The following is a 12,861-nucleotide window of genomic DNA, read 5'->3' as shown; positions in this document are numbered from 1 at the left end:
GTATCTGAGCGCTCTGTCACAGGCTCGATGGCAGAGCTGTGACCAAAGTGACTAGAGGATAAGGGAGATTTTGAATTTCTGCATACACTTGTGGACACTGGACACTTATGGATTGTGTGAGGCCCACTGAGTATCTGAGCGCTCTGTCACAGGCTCGATGGCAGAGCTGTGACCAAAGTGACTAGAGGATAAGGGAGATTTTTAATTTCTGCACACACTTGTGGACACTGGACACTTATGGATTGTGTGAGGCCCACTGAGTATCTGAGCGCTCTGTCACAGGCTCGATGGCAGAGCTGTGACCAAAGTGACTAGAGGATAAGGGAGATTTTTAATTTCTGCACACACTTGTGGACACTGGACACTTATGGATTGTGTGAGGCCCACTGAGTATCTGAGCGCTCTGTCACAGGCTCGATGGCAGAGCTGTGACCAAAGTGACTAGAGGATAAGGGAGATTTTTAATTTCTGCACACACTTGTGGACACTGGACACTTATGGATTGTGTGAGGCCCACTGAGTATCTGAGCGCTCTGTCACAGGCTCGATGGCAGAGCTGTGACCAAAGTGACTAGAGGATAAGGGAGATTTTGAATTTCTGCACACACTTGTGGACACTGGACACTTATGGATTGTGTGAGGCCCACTGAGTATCTGAGCGCTCTGTCACAGGCTCGATGGCAGAGCTGTGACCAAAGTGACTAGAGGATAAGGGAGATTTTTAATTTCTGCACACACTTGTGGACACTGGACACTTATGGATTGTGTGAGGCCCACTGAGTATCTGAGCGCTACGTCACAGGCAGAAATTGGCTAGTGTATCACAAACTACAAGGTGTATGTAGAATTGGGCAGAATTGGAATCTCCCTAGAGTGCAGGTCTGTAAGAACGGAACATGTCCTCGACTTATTCTCACAGAGTGACTCACTGATAGCTTCACTGTAAAGGTGATAACAGCCGTTACACGGTACTGTGTGAGGAGCGTACACCGCTGTATGGTGTGAAAAAATGCACGTTCAGTACCTCAGCAGGACAAAAAAAAAAAATTGTGATTGCTTTTAAAAAAGCAGTTTGCGGAGCAGTGGGTAAACAGCAATGCAGGAATGTCAGGAAGCCTTAGAAGGCAGCCCAACAACCAACACCACTGATATACCACTATATAGCCTCCCCTTGCACTGCACAGTGACTGGTGTGTTGTACAGGCAAAATCGCTAGCAGCAGAAGCAGTTTTTTTTTCTTCTTCTCAGCAGGACAAAAAAAAAATTGGGATTGCTTTTAAAAAAGCAGTTTGCGGAGCAGTGGGTAAACAGCAATGCAGGAATGTCAGGAAGCCTTAGAAGGCAGCCCAACAACCAACACCACTGATACACCACTATATAGCCTCCCCTTGCACTGCACAGTGACTGGTGTGTTGTACAGGCAAAATCGCTAGCAGCAGAAGCAGTTTTTGGTGTCTTCTGCCCTGCCTAACGCTCTCCCTACAAAATCAGCAGCAGCAGCAGCTCTCCCTATTCTGAGATCATAAGAATAAAACAAACTAGTGATGTAGATGGGAGAATCAGAATCAGAATAATAATGAGAATGTATAAAAAAACAAAAATAAAACGTGTATAATAAAATAAGCCTTTATTGTAAATTTGGCCAGACAACAACAACGGCAATTAAAATAAATATATATAAGAAAAGGCAAGAAAAAAACGCTCATTAAATTAGTCAGCAAGTATCAATACTTATAATGGTATCACCACTGTACAGCAAAAAATGATTCAGATAAGACATATATAATGTTCCCCATGTAGAACAGCAAAAACACATATATAATAAGTGTGATGGATGGTGAAGTGATAATAAAAAATCATGAAAACAAAAAATGTGTGTACATATAGACCAATGTTAATAAATAATGCAAAAAATTGCTGTAAAGAAATAGTGTCTAAATATATATACCACAAGTGAAAACAGTGATGGTGAAATCAAAAAAACTTTAAATATAACAACAAGGTCTTTGCTGAACTGACACAAAAGATGCTAAAAAATAGATGCTAAAAAATAGCGCTGTAAACAATAGGCTGAATGCAGAGATAAATCCAATGTTTTTGAAGTAATAGTGCACTAAAAAAATGGATAATAAATGTGCATTGAAAAATAACTATACAAACGGTCACTAAAAAAGATCATAGAAAACGCTATGTAGTGGAAATGGGCCAAAGCTATGAATCAGGCAGCAAAAACGCTGAACAACGCTGCACAATTAAAATGGGCCCAATCAAAAACAAGCCAGCACAAAAAACGCGCAAGGAGTAATAAAAGCGCCTGTTGGAAACCGGAGGAAAGAGAAACCGGCCCAGATAATCCAGCACGATGTAGTGCAATGCGCTGCCAACAAGGCAAATGACCATAAAGTAATAGGACCGATGTATTAATGGAACATACCCCAATACAATACCTATACAATAAAGTATACAGCGCAATGTAACATAGTGTGTTACCTGAAAGGCAATGGAGCAGACAGTGGTGAGAGCGGTGTGCCTGAGGAACGCGCCCCAACGCGCGTTTCGGAAAATCTCCTTCGTTCAGAAGGTCCATTTATAGTCCACAGGTTCTAATGCATAAAGCAAAGCGGCGCATGCGCTGTCACCGTCAACCCGAGACATGAAAGGCAATTGACGTCATGCAATTAGTTAGTGCACAGCCGTGCATATACTCAAGAGCATAAAGACGCCAATGCCTTGCAGTCTACCAGGACGTCAGACAGCGATGCGCACAGCAATATACAAAGCCTGAATTTGTAAATGCACACACATATCTCGTCTAAAACATATATATAATATGAAGACCGAAGCAACAGTGATAACTAGTCGCCAATGCAACACGGGGACACATCTCTATATAAATGTATAAATGATACATGGCATAATAATAATAAGATAATATAAACATATAATCAGCAAATAAAATATATGACAAAGTCAAACACATAATAATAATAGACTATGTATGACCAATGATACATGAAAATAATAAATATAAATATGAAAAAATATAAAAACTACACAAAAAAAGACAAAAACATATACATGTAAACAGATACATACATGAAAGATATCTATACAAAGAAAAGATATTTATATATGATGTGATATATGATCCCAAAATGTTACATGTAATTGCATACATTATATTATATTTTTAACCAATAAATATAAATATATTTCTTCTCTTGTGATTGTCAAGGTGTCCACATGTATACACAAGCGGAGAATCCCCTGCAGCTTCGATATATATGTATACATTAAATGTAGTCCATAGGAACATTCACTAGACAGAGAACTGAAAGAAAACAAAACAAATTATTATAAAAATGGTATAAAAGACAGACTCTCATTGAGACCCAGTGGGGACACAGTACGTAGTGTCCAAATCCACTGGGTCTCAAGTTGGGCAAGCTTTTTACTGGTGTTACCACCTCTGATCCCACCAGCAATCATATCTATTCCAACGACCCTTAGTAAAGAAGAGTCACTGTTGTGATATATTTTAAAATGTTTAGGCAGTGTTTTCAGTGATGAAATATCTTCAATATCCTTTGCTGCTTTGATGCCCAACACGTGCTCACGAACCCTCACCTTGAGTTGTCGGGTGGTTAGCCCAACATAGATGAGGGAACATGGGCACGTGGCATAATATACTACCGCCGTAGAAGAACATGTGATGTTCTTAGTGATGCTAAAGGTACAAGAATTATCAGAATTACTAAAAACAGAAGCTTTAATTATATTCGGACAAGCCACACAAGACCCACAGGGTCTACATCCCTTAGTAGTAATTTGTTTAGAAGTAGAGGTATTGTCACTAATATCAGAGACATAGTGACTTTTAACTAAAGCATCACCCAAATTAGGTGATCTCCTAAATGTAACATTAGGATGGTCCCCTACATATTTAGAAACTATAGGGTCCAATTTCAAAATAGACCAAAATTTGTTTAGACATAATCTAATAGACTCATGCTGTCCATTAAACTGTGTAATAAAGCGGACAACATTGTCAGGGTTAGAGGTTTTTGGATTGTAGAGAGTTTCATGTCGTGACAGAGATCTAGCTCTATTATAAGCTCTCTTAATTGAGCGCTTGCTGTACCCTCTTTCCAAAAATCTGTCCTTCAAAATGGCTGCCTGTCTATTGAAATCTTCTTCGACAGAGCATATACGTCTAAGACGTAGAAATTGCCCTATCGGTATCGAGCGAATCAACGCCTGAGGGTGCGAAGATGCAGCGTGAAGAAATGAGTTAACAGACGTCTGTTTTCTATATAGATCCGTTTGTAGGCAATCATTGGAATCCCTTAAAATCCGCACATCAAGGAACTCGATGACCTCAGCATGACATTGATAGGTGAAATGCATATTGATGGCATTCAAATTAAGTTTTGAAATGAATTCTGATAATGCAGAATGATTATTCTGCCAAATGAAGAACACATCATCTATATAGCGTGTCCAAAATGGGACATGTTCTACTTGGCCGTGGTTACCAGATAAGAAGAGGTCCCTTTCCCACAGACCCAGGAACAGGTTGGCGTAAGCCGGTGCAAAGGAAGCACCCATAGCTGTTCCCTGGGTCTGTAGGAAAAAGGACCCCTTAAATGTAAAAAAATTGTGTGATAAAGAAAATTCTAATAAATTGGTAAAAAATACAATAAATGCCCTGGAAAATGAAGAATGCTGTAAAAAATAATTAACAGCCATGATGCCATCAGAATGTCTAATATTTGTATATAGGGACTCCACGTCACAGGTGACTAACATGGAGTCCCCACCTACATACATGCCATCCACCTTTTTGAGGAAATCTCCAGTATCCCTGGTGTACGAAGGGAGAGACGTGACAAATGGCTGCAAAATGTAGTCAATGTATTTATTCACGTTTTCCAAAAAATTACCTCTCCCGGAAATAATAGGTCTTCCAGACGGAGCTTCAAGATTTTTGTGTATCTTTGGTAGAAGATAAAGGGTGGGAATGGTGGGTTCATGAATCTGAAGACTAAAACAAAGATCACTAGATATAATCCCTTCATCCTTAGCTTCACATAATAGATTCCTGAGTTCCAAATTGAATTTAGATAAAGGATTAAATGTAAGTTTTTTATAACAATGTGGATTGTTTAATTGTCTAAACGCCTCAGATTCATACATAGATTTAGGCCACACCACCACATTCCCACCCTTATCTGCCGGCTTGAACACTATATCCTGTAGCCCGGACAATCTTCTTAGACCAATCTTTTCCTCATAAGTAAGATTGTCAAACTGAGAAAATTTGTTGATTTTTTCAAGTTCTTTAGAAACTGTCCTCACATACATATCAATGCTTGAACATGATGACAAAGCAGGAAATTTGGTTGAGGGTTTTTTAATTATCTCAGGAACCTCACCTTCATCTATGCCAGTGTGTTCTTTGGCCAATTGTTCAAGAGCCACTAACGCCTCTTGTTCCGCCTCTGTCGGAAAAAGTTTAGATGTTTTATCATCATGGAAAATACGTTTAAATAAAAGTTTACGCGCAAAAAGATGTAGATCTTTGACCACTGTAAATAGGTCAAAATTTGCAGTAGGGCAAAATGTAAAACCTCTACTTAAAAGATCAATCTCAAGACCAGAAAAAGTATGATTACTTAAATTAATTACCTTAAGTTGATTGGAACTTGATTCTGGAGAATAATTTCTTTTGTTTGGAAGAAAACGTAAATTCCTTTTTCTTTTTGGAGTAAACATGGAGGGTACAGAGACGGAAGACGAGGCAAGAGAAACATCACTGGCAGAAATGTTGGAGGTAACCGAAGTAGAACGTTCTTTGTCATGCTCATTGTTATTGTGTCTCCTCCACCTATAGATCTTTCCAGAGGATAGATCATTCTGATCTCTTGATAATTTATTGGTATGTTTGATTTGAATATCCTTAACCAATCTTTCTAAATCCTTGTCCAAGGTATCACCAAGATTGCTAAATTGGTCTGGTAACAGAGCAATCTTCGCTTTGCCAAACAAATCATCAAGTTCTGAATCAATCTTGATAATAGATTTCGTGTTCAAGCCAATAAGAAGCTCCATGAGTTTCCATGATGTCTCATTGCAGACTTTTTCCCATGAAGTCACAAACTCAGCATCCTCGATTACAAAAGAGGGTGTCACTCTAATCCTAAGCCCTCTTGGTATCAAACACTTCTGAATATAATTCTCTAAAAAAGCTTTAGTCCACCAAATTCTAGTGCGTTTAAACAATAATTTTTTAATAGAATTAAAAAACGAGTCGAAATTTAGACCATCAACAGTTGCAGTAGTTGTGCCCAATTTACCAAACACATTATTCACCTGGCCCTGCCAGGATAATTCTCTGGTCTTATAATCCATCACAGTAAGTTGAAAAAACCTGTGCAAAACACAGAAAAATTAGAGAAAAGTAGAAAAAGAAACAACAACAATGTGTGATAAAATGTGTAATAAAAGAATATTATACAACAAAGTATACATTAATAAATAACCGATGTGTTTCTTTCAAAGATGGATGGCAGACCATCCGGTATACATAAGAATAAAACAAACTAGTGATGTAGATGGGAGAATCAGAATAATGAGAATGTATAAAAAAACAAAAATAAAACGTGTATAATAAAATAAGCCTTTATTGTAAATTTGGCCAGACAACAACAACGGCAATTAAAATAAATATATATAAGAAAAGGCAAGAAAAAACCGCTCATTAAATTAGTCAGCAAGTATCAATACTTATAATGGTATCACCACTGTACAGCAAAAAATGATTCAGATAAGACATATATAATGTTCCCCATGTAGAACAGCAAAAACACATATATAATAAGTGTGATGGATGGTGAAGTGATAATAAAAAATCATGAAAATAAAAAATGTGTGTACATATAGACCAATGTTAATAAATAATGCAAAAAATTGCTGTAAAGAAATAGTGTCTAAATATATATACCACAAGTGAAAACAGTGATGGTGAAATCAAAAAAACTTTAAATATAACAACAAGGTCTTTGCTGAACTGACACAAAAGATGCTAAAAAATAGATGCTAAAAAATAGCGCTGTAAACAATAGGCTGAATGCAGAGATAAATCCAATGTTTTTGAAGTAATAGTGCACTAAAAAAATGGATAATAAATGTGCATTGAAAAATAACTATACAAACGGTCACTAAAAAAGATCATAGAAAACGCTATGTAGTGGAAATGGGCCAAAGCTATGAATCAGGCAGCAAAAACGCTGAACAACGCTGCACAATTAAAATGGGCCCAATCAAAAACAAGCCAGCACAAAAAAAGCGCAAGGAGTAATAAAAGCGCCTGTTGGAAACCGGAGGAAAGAGAAACCGGCCCAGATAATCCAGCACGATGTAGTGCAATGCGCTGCCAACAAGGCAAATGACCATAAAGTAATAGGACCGATGTATTAATGGAACATACCCCAATACAATACCTATACAATAAAGTATACAGCGCAATGTAACATAGTGTGTTACCTGAAAGGCAATGGAGCAGACAGTGGTGAGAGCGGTGTGCCTGAGGAACGCGCCCCGACGCGCGTTTCGGAAAATCTCCTTCGTCAGGGGGGTGTTAATGAATCATTCAGAAGGTCCATTTATAGTCCACAGGTTCTAATGCATAAAGCAAAGCGGCGCATGCGCTGTCACCGTCAACCCGAGACATGAAAGGCAATTGACGTCATGCAATTAGTTAGTGCACAGCCGTGCATATACTCAAGAGCATAAAGACGCCAATGCCTTGCAGTCTACCAGGACGTCAGACAGCGATGCGCACAGCAATATACAAAGCCTGAATTTGTAAATGCACACACATATCTCGTCTAAAACATATATATAATAAGAAGACCGAAGCAACAGTGATAACTAGTCGCCAATGCAACACGGGGACACATCTCTATATAAATGTATAAATGATACATGGCATAATAATAATAAGATAATATAAACATATAATCAGCAAATAAAATATATGACAAAGTCAAACACATAATAATAATAGACTATGTATGACCAATGATACATGAAAATAATAAATATAAATATGAAAAAATATAAAAACTACACAAAAATATATTTTTAACCAATAAATATAAATATATTTCTTCTCTTGTGATTGTCAAGGTGTCCACATGTATACACAAGCGGAGAAAAAAAAAAAATATAATATAATGTATGCAATTACATGTAACATTTTGGGATCATATATCACATCATATATAAATATCTTTTCTTTGTATAGATATCTTTCATGTATGTATCTGTTTACATGTATATGTTTTTGTCTTTTTTTGTGTAGTTTTTATATTTTTTCATATTTATATTTATTATTTTCATGTATCATTGGTCATACATAGTCTATTATTATTATGTGTTTGACTTTGTCATATATTTTATTTGCTGATTATATGTTTATATTATCTTATTATTATTATGCCATGTATCATTTATACATTTATATAGAGATGTGTCCCCGTGTTGCATTGGCGACTAGTTATCACTGTTGCTTCGGTCTTCATATTATATATATGTTTTAGACGAGATATGTGTGTGCATTTACAAATTCAGGCTTTGTATATTGCTGTGCGCATCGCTGTCTGACGTCCTGGTAGACTGCAAGGCATTGGCGTCTTTATGCTCTTGAGTATATGCACGGCTGTGCACTAACTAATTGCATGACGTCAATTGCCTTTCATGTCTCGGGTTGACGGTGACAGCGCATGCGCCGCTTTGCTTTATGCATTAGAACCTGTGGACTATAAATGGACCTTCTGAATGATTCATTAACACCCCCCTGACGAAGGAGATTTTCCGAAACGCGCGTCGGGGCGCGTTCCTCAGGCACACCGCTCTCACCACTGTCTGCTCCATTGCCTTTCAGGTAACACACTATGTTACATTGCGCTGTATACTTTATTGTATAGGTATTGTATTGGGGTATGTTCCATTAATACATCGGTCCTATTACTTTATGGTCATTTGCCTTGTTGGCAGCGCATTGCACTACATCGTGCTGGATTATCTGGGCCGGTTTCTCTTTCCTCCGGTTTCCAACAGGCGCTTTTATTACTCCTTGCGCTTTTTTTGTGCTGGCTTGTTTTTGATTGGGCCCATTTTAATTGTGCAGCGTTGTTCAGCGTTTTTGCTGCCTGATTCATAGCTTTGGCCCATTTCCACTACATAGCGTTTTCTATGATCTTTTTTAGTGACCGTTTGTATAGTTATTTTTCAATGCACATTTATTATCCATTTTTTTAGTGCACTATTACTTCAAAAACATTGTATTTATCTCTGCATTCAGCCTATTGTTTACAGCGCTATTTTTTAGCATCTATTTTTTAGCATCTTTTGTGTCAGTTCAGCAAAGACCTTGTTGTTATATTTAAAGTTTTTTTGATTTCACCATCACTGTTTTCACTTGTGGTATATATATTTAGACACTATTTCTTTACAGCAATTTTTTGCATTATTTATTAACATTGGTCTATATGTACACACATTTTTTATTTTCATGATTTTTTATTATCACTTCACCATCCATCACACTTATTATATATGTGTTTTTGCTGTTCTACATGGGGAACATTATATATGTCTTATCTGAATCATTTTTTGCTGTACAGTGGTGATACCATTATAAGTATTGATACTTGCTGACTAATTTAATGAGCGTTTTTTTCTTGCCTTTTCTTATATATATTTATTTTAATTGCCGTTGTTGTTGTCTGGCCAAATTTACAATAAAGGCTTATTTTATTATACACGTTTTATTTTTGTTTTTTTATACATTCTCATTATTCTGATTCTCCCATCTACATCACTAGTTTGTTTTATTCTTATGTATACCGGATGGTCTGCCATCCATCTTTGAAAGAAACACATCGGTTATTTATTAATGTATACTTTGTTGTATAATATTCTTTTATTACACATTTTATCACACATTGTTGTTGTTTCTTTTTCTACTTTTCTCTATTCTGAGATCAGCATGAGTAACATGGCGGTCGGCGTGCACGCCCTTTTATACCCCCTGTGACGCCCCCCAAAGCAAGCCAATCACTTGCATGCCCTTCTGAAAGATGGTGGTGACCCGTGCCTATGTCATCACGTTGCCCACAGTGTCCGTGGATCCTGATTGGCTGAAAAAGAGCGCAAAACAAACTTTTGAAACGCGACTTTGGCGCGTAAGTCGCCGACCTCGTGGCCGACCTCATCCTAGGGTCGGGTTTCGTTTCATGAAACCCGACTTTGCCAAAAGTCGGCGACTTTTGAATTTTTTCGACCCGTTTCGCTCAACTCTAGTCATCAGCAAATTTAATCAGTTTACCCTCAATTCCTTCATCTAAATCGTTGATAAAGATGTTGAACAATACAGGGCCCAGGACAGAGCCCTGTGGTACCCCACTTGAGACATTCTTCCAACTGGATGTGCAGCCATTTACGACCACTCTTTGGGTCCGATCACTAAGCCAGTCATGAATCCACCTAACAGTTGCCTTGTCCATTCCATACTTAGACATTTTTTCAATAAGGATTGTATGAGATACTTTGTCAAATGCTTTGCTGAAGTCAAGATATACTATATCTACAGCATTTCCTTGATCCACCCAATCAGTGATTCCGTCATAGAAGGAAATTAAGTTAGTCTGACATGACTTATTAGTTACAAACCCATGCTGACTCTGTTTAATGACTTCATTCTTATCCAGGTACTGACATACATGTTGTTTAATAATTTGTTCAAAGATCTTTCCTGGTATAGAAGTCAGACTCACCTATAGTTGCCTGGGTCCACCTTCTTCCCCTTTTTGAAGATAGGAACAACATTTGCTCTTCTCCAGTCTTCTGGGACTTCTCCTGTTCTCCAAGAATTTTCAAAGATTATGGAGAGGGGTTCAGAAATTTCTTCTGCTATCTCCTTCAGTACTCTGGGGTGTAATTCATCTGGACCTGGTGACTTGAATTCATTTAGGTTAGCTAAGTGTTTCCTCACTATCTTTCTGTTTATAGATATCTTGGATTCTTCTATTCCCTTAATAGGACAGTGAAGAACAGTTGATGTTACATTTCCTTTCTGAGAGAAAACAGATGCAAAATAGGAATTTAAAAGTTCGGCCTTCTCAACATCCTGTCTTACCATTTCATGATTTTCATCCTGTAAAAATCCTATAGCATCTTTGACTTTTCTTTTACTTTTGACATATCCCCAAAATCCTTTATTATTGCTTTTGACATCTCTTGCAAGCCTCAATTCATTGTCAGCTTTAGATAATCTGATTTGTTCCCTGCAGGTTCTGCAGACAGCATTATATTCTTCTTTAGATATGCCTCCCTCTTTCCATTTTATAAACATTTTTTTCTTCCTTTTTAGCATGTGCTTAAGTTCTGTGTTCATCCATCCTGGCTTCCTTAAATGCTTCCTATTCTTCCCTTTTTTTGGAATTGTTAACAATTGTGCTTTGAGAATTTCATTTTTCAAGATTTCCCATCCTTCCTGGACATTTTTGTCTTTAAGGATATCCAGCCATTGGATCCCTCCAATTCTCTTTCTGAATCCCTTAAAATCTGCCTTTCTGAAATCTAACCTTGACGTCTGAGTCTTCACATGTCTTCCTCCTCTAGTTATCCAAAATTCTAAAATAGCATGGTCGCTACCTCCTAGGTTCCCAGCCACTTTTACCTCCTCAACCATTTCCTCCCTGTTTGTAACGATTAGATCCAAGGTAGCAGTTCCCCTTGTTTTCTCCCCTACCTTTTGGAAGATAAAGTTGTCAGCAAGAGAGGATAAGAATTTCCTTGACCTGTTAGTTTTGCCTGAGAGAGATTCCCAACAAATGTCTGGATAGTTGAAATCTCCCATGACAACTATGTCATATTTTTTGGAGAACTTGGCCATTTGATGCATAAAGAGTTCATCCATATCTTCAGCTTGCACAGGCGGCCTGTAGTAAATGCCTACAATGGTGTCCTTTCCATTGTTCTGTCCTTGTATTCTTACCCAAACAGTTTCCACAGTACTCCCAGTCTCTGAAGCTTCAATCTCTGTGCAGATATACGCATTTCTAACATACAATGCGACACCTCCGCCTCGTTTATCAAGTCTGTTTCTTGAAAATAAGTTGTATCCTTCTAGTTTTGTATTCCAATCATGTGTATTGTCCCACCAAGTTTCAGTGATTCCAATGACATCATATTTATTTTCCTGTGTTAGTAGTTCCAATTCTCCTTGTTTGTTGCCCATGCTTTGTGCATTAGTATAGAAACATTTTAGTTTGTGATTGGTTTCTCTTTCTCCAATATTTTTATTATTTAGATTCTTTTGTCTTTGTTCTTCCTTTCCACTTCTAATAGCAGAGTTCTCAATAGCATTTGTCAGATGTATGGCTTTTTCTGGTCTTTTGCTTCCCTTCCCATGTTGTTCTAGTTTAAAGCTCTATATTCTATATTATAAAGCTCTGCAAAGCTTAATATTTGCAGATGACACTAAACTCTGCAGGGTAATCAATACAGAGAAGGACAATTTTATATTACAGGAGGATTTATGTAAACTAGAAGCTTGGGCTGATAAATGGTAAATGAGCTTTAATGGGGATAAATGTAATGTCATGCACTTGGGTAGAACAAACAAGATGTATAATTATGTGCTTAATTGTAAAACACTGGGCAAAACTGTCACTGAAAAAGACCTAGGTGTATGGGCGGACAGCAAACTCACATTTAGTGGCCAGTGTCAGGCAGCTGCTGCAAAGGCAAATAAAATAATGGGATGCATTAAAAGAGGCGTAGATGCTCATG

This window comes from Dendrobates tinctorius, unplaced genomic scaffold (assembly GCF_039654945.1).
Source record: "Dendrobates tinctorius isolate UK_male_01 unplaced genomic scaffold, ASM3965494v1 ptg000015l, whole genome shotgun sequence".
In the NCBI taxonomy this organism is placed as follows: domain Eukaryota; kingdom Metazoa; phylum Chordata; class Amphibia; order Anura; family Dendrobatidae; genus Dendrobates; species Dendrobates tinctorius.
Note: the sequence above shows the minus strand (reverse complement) of the source record.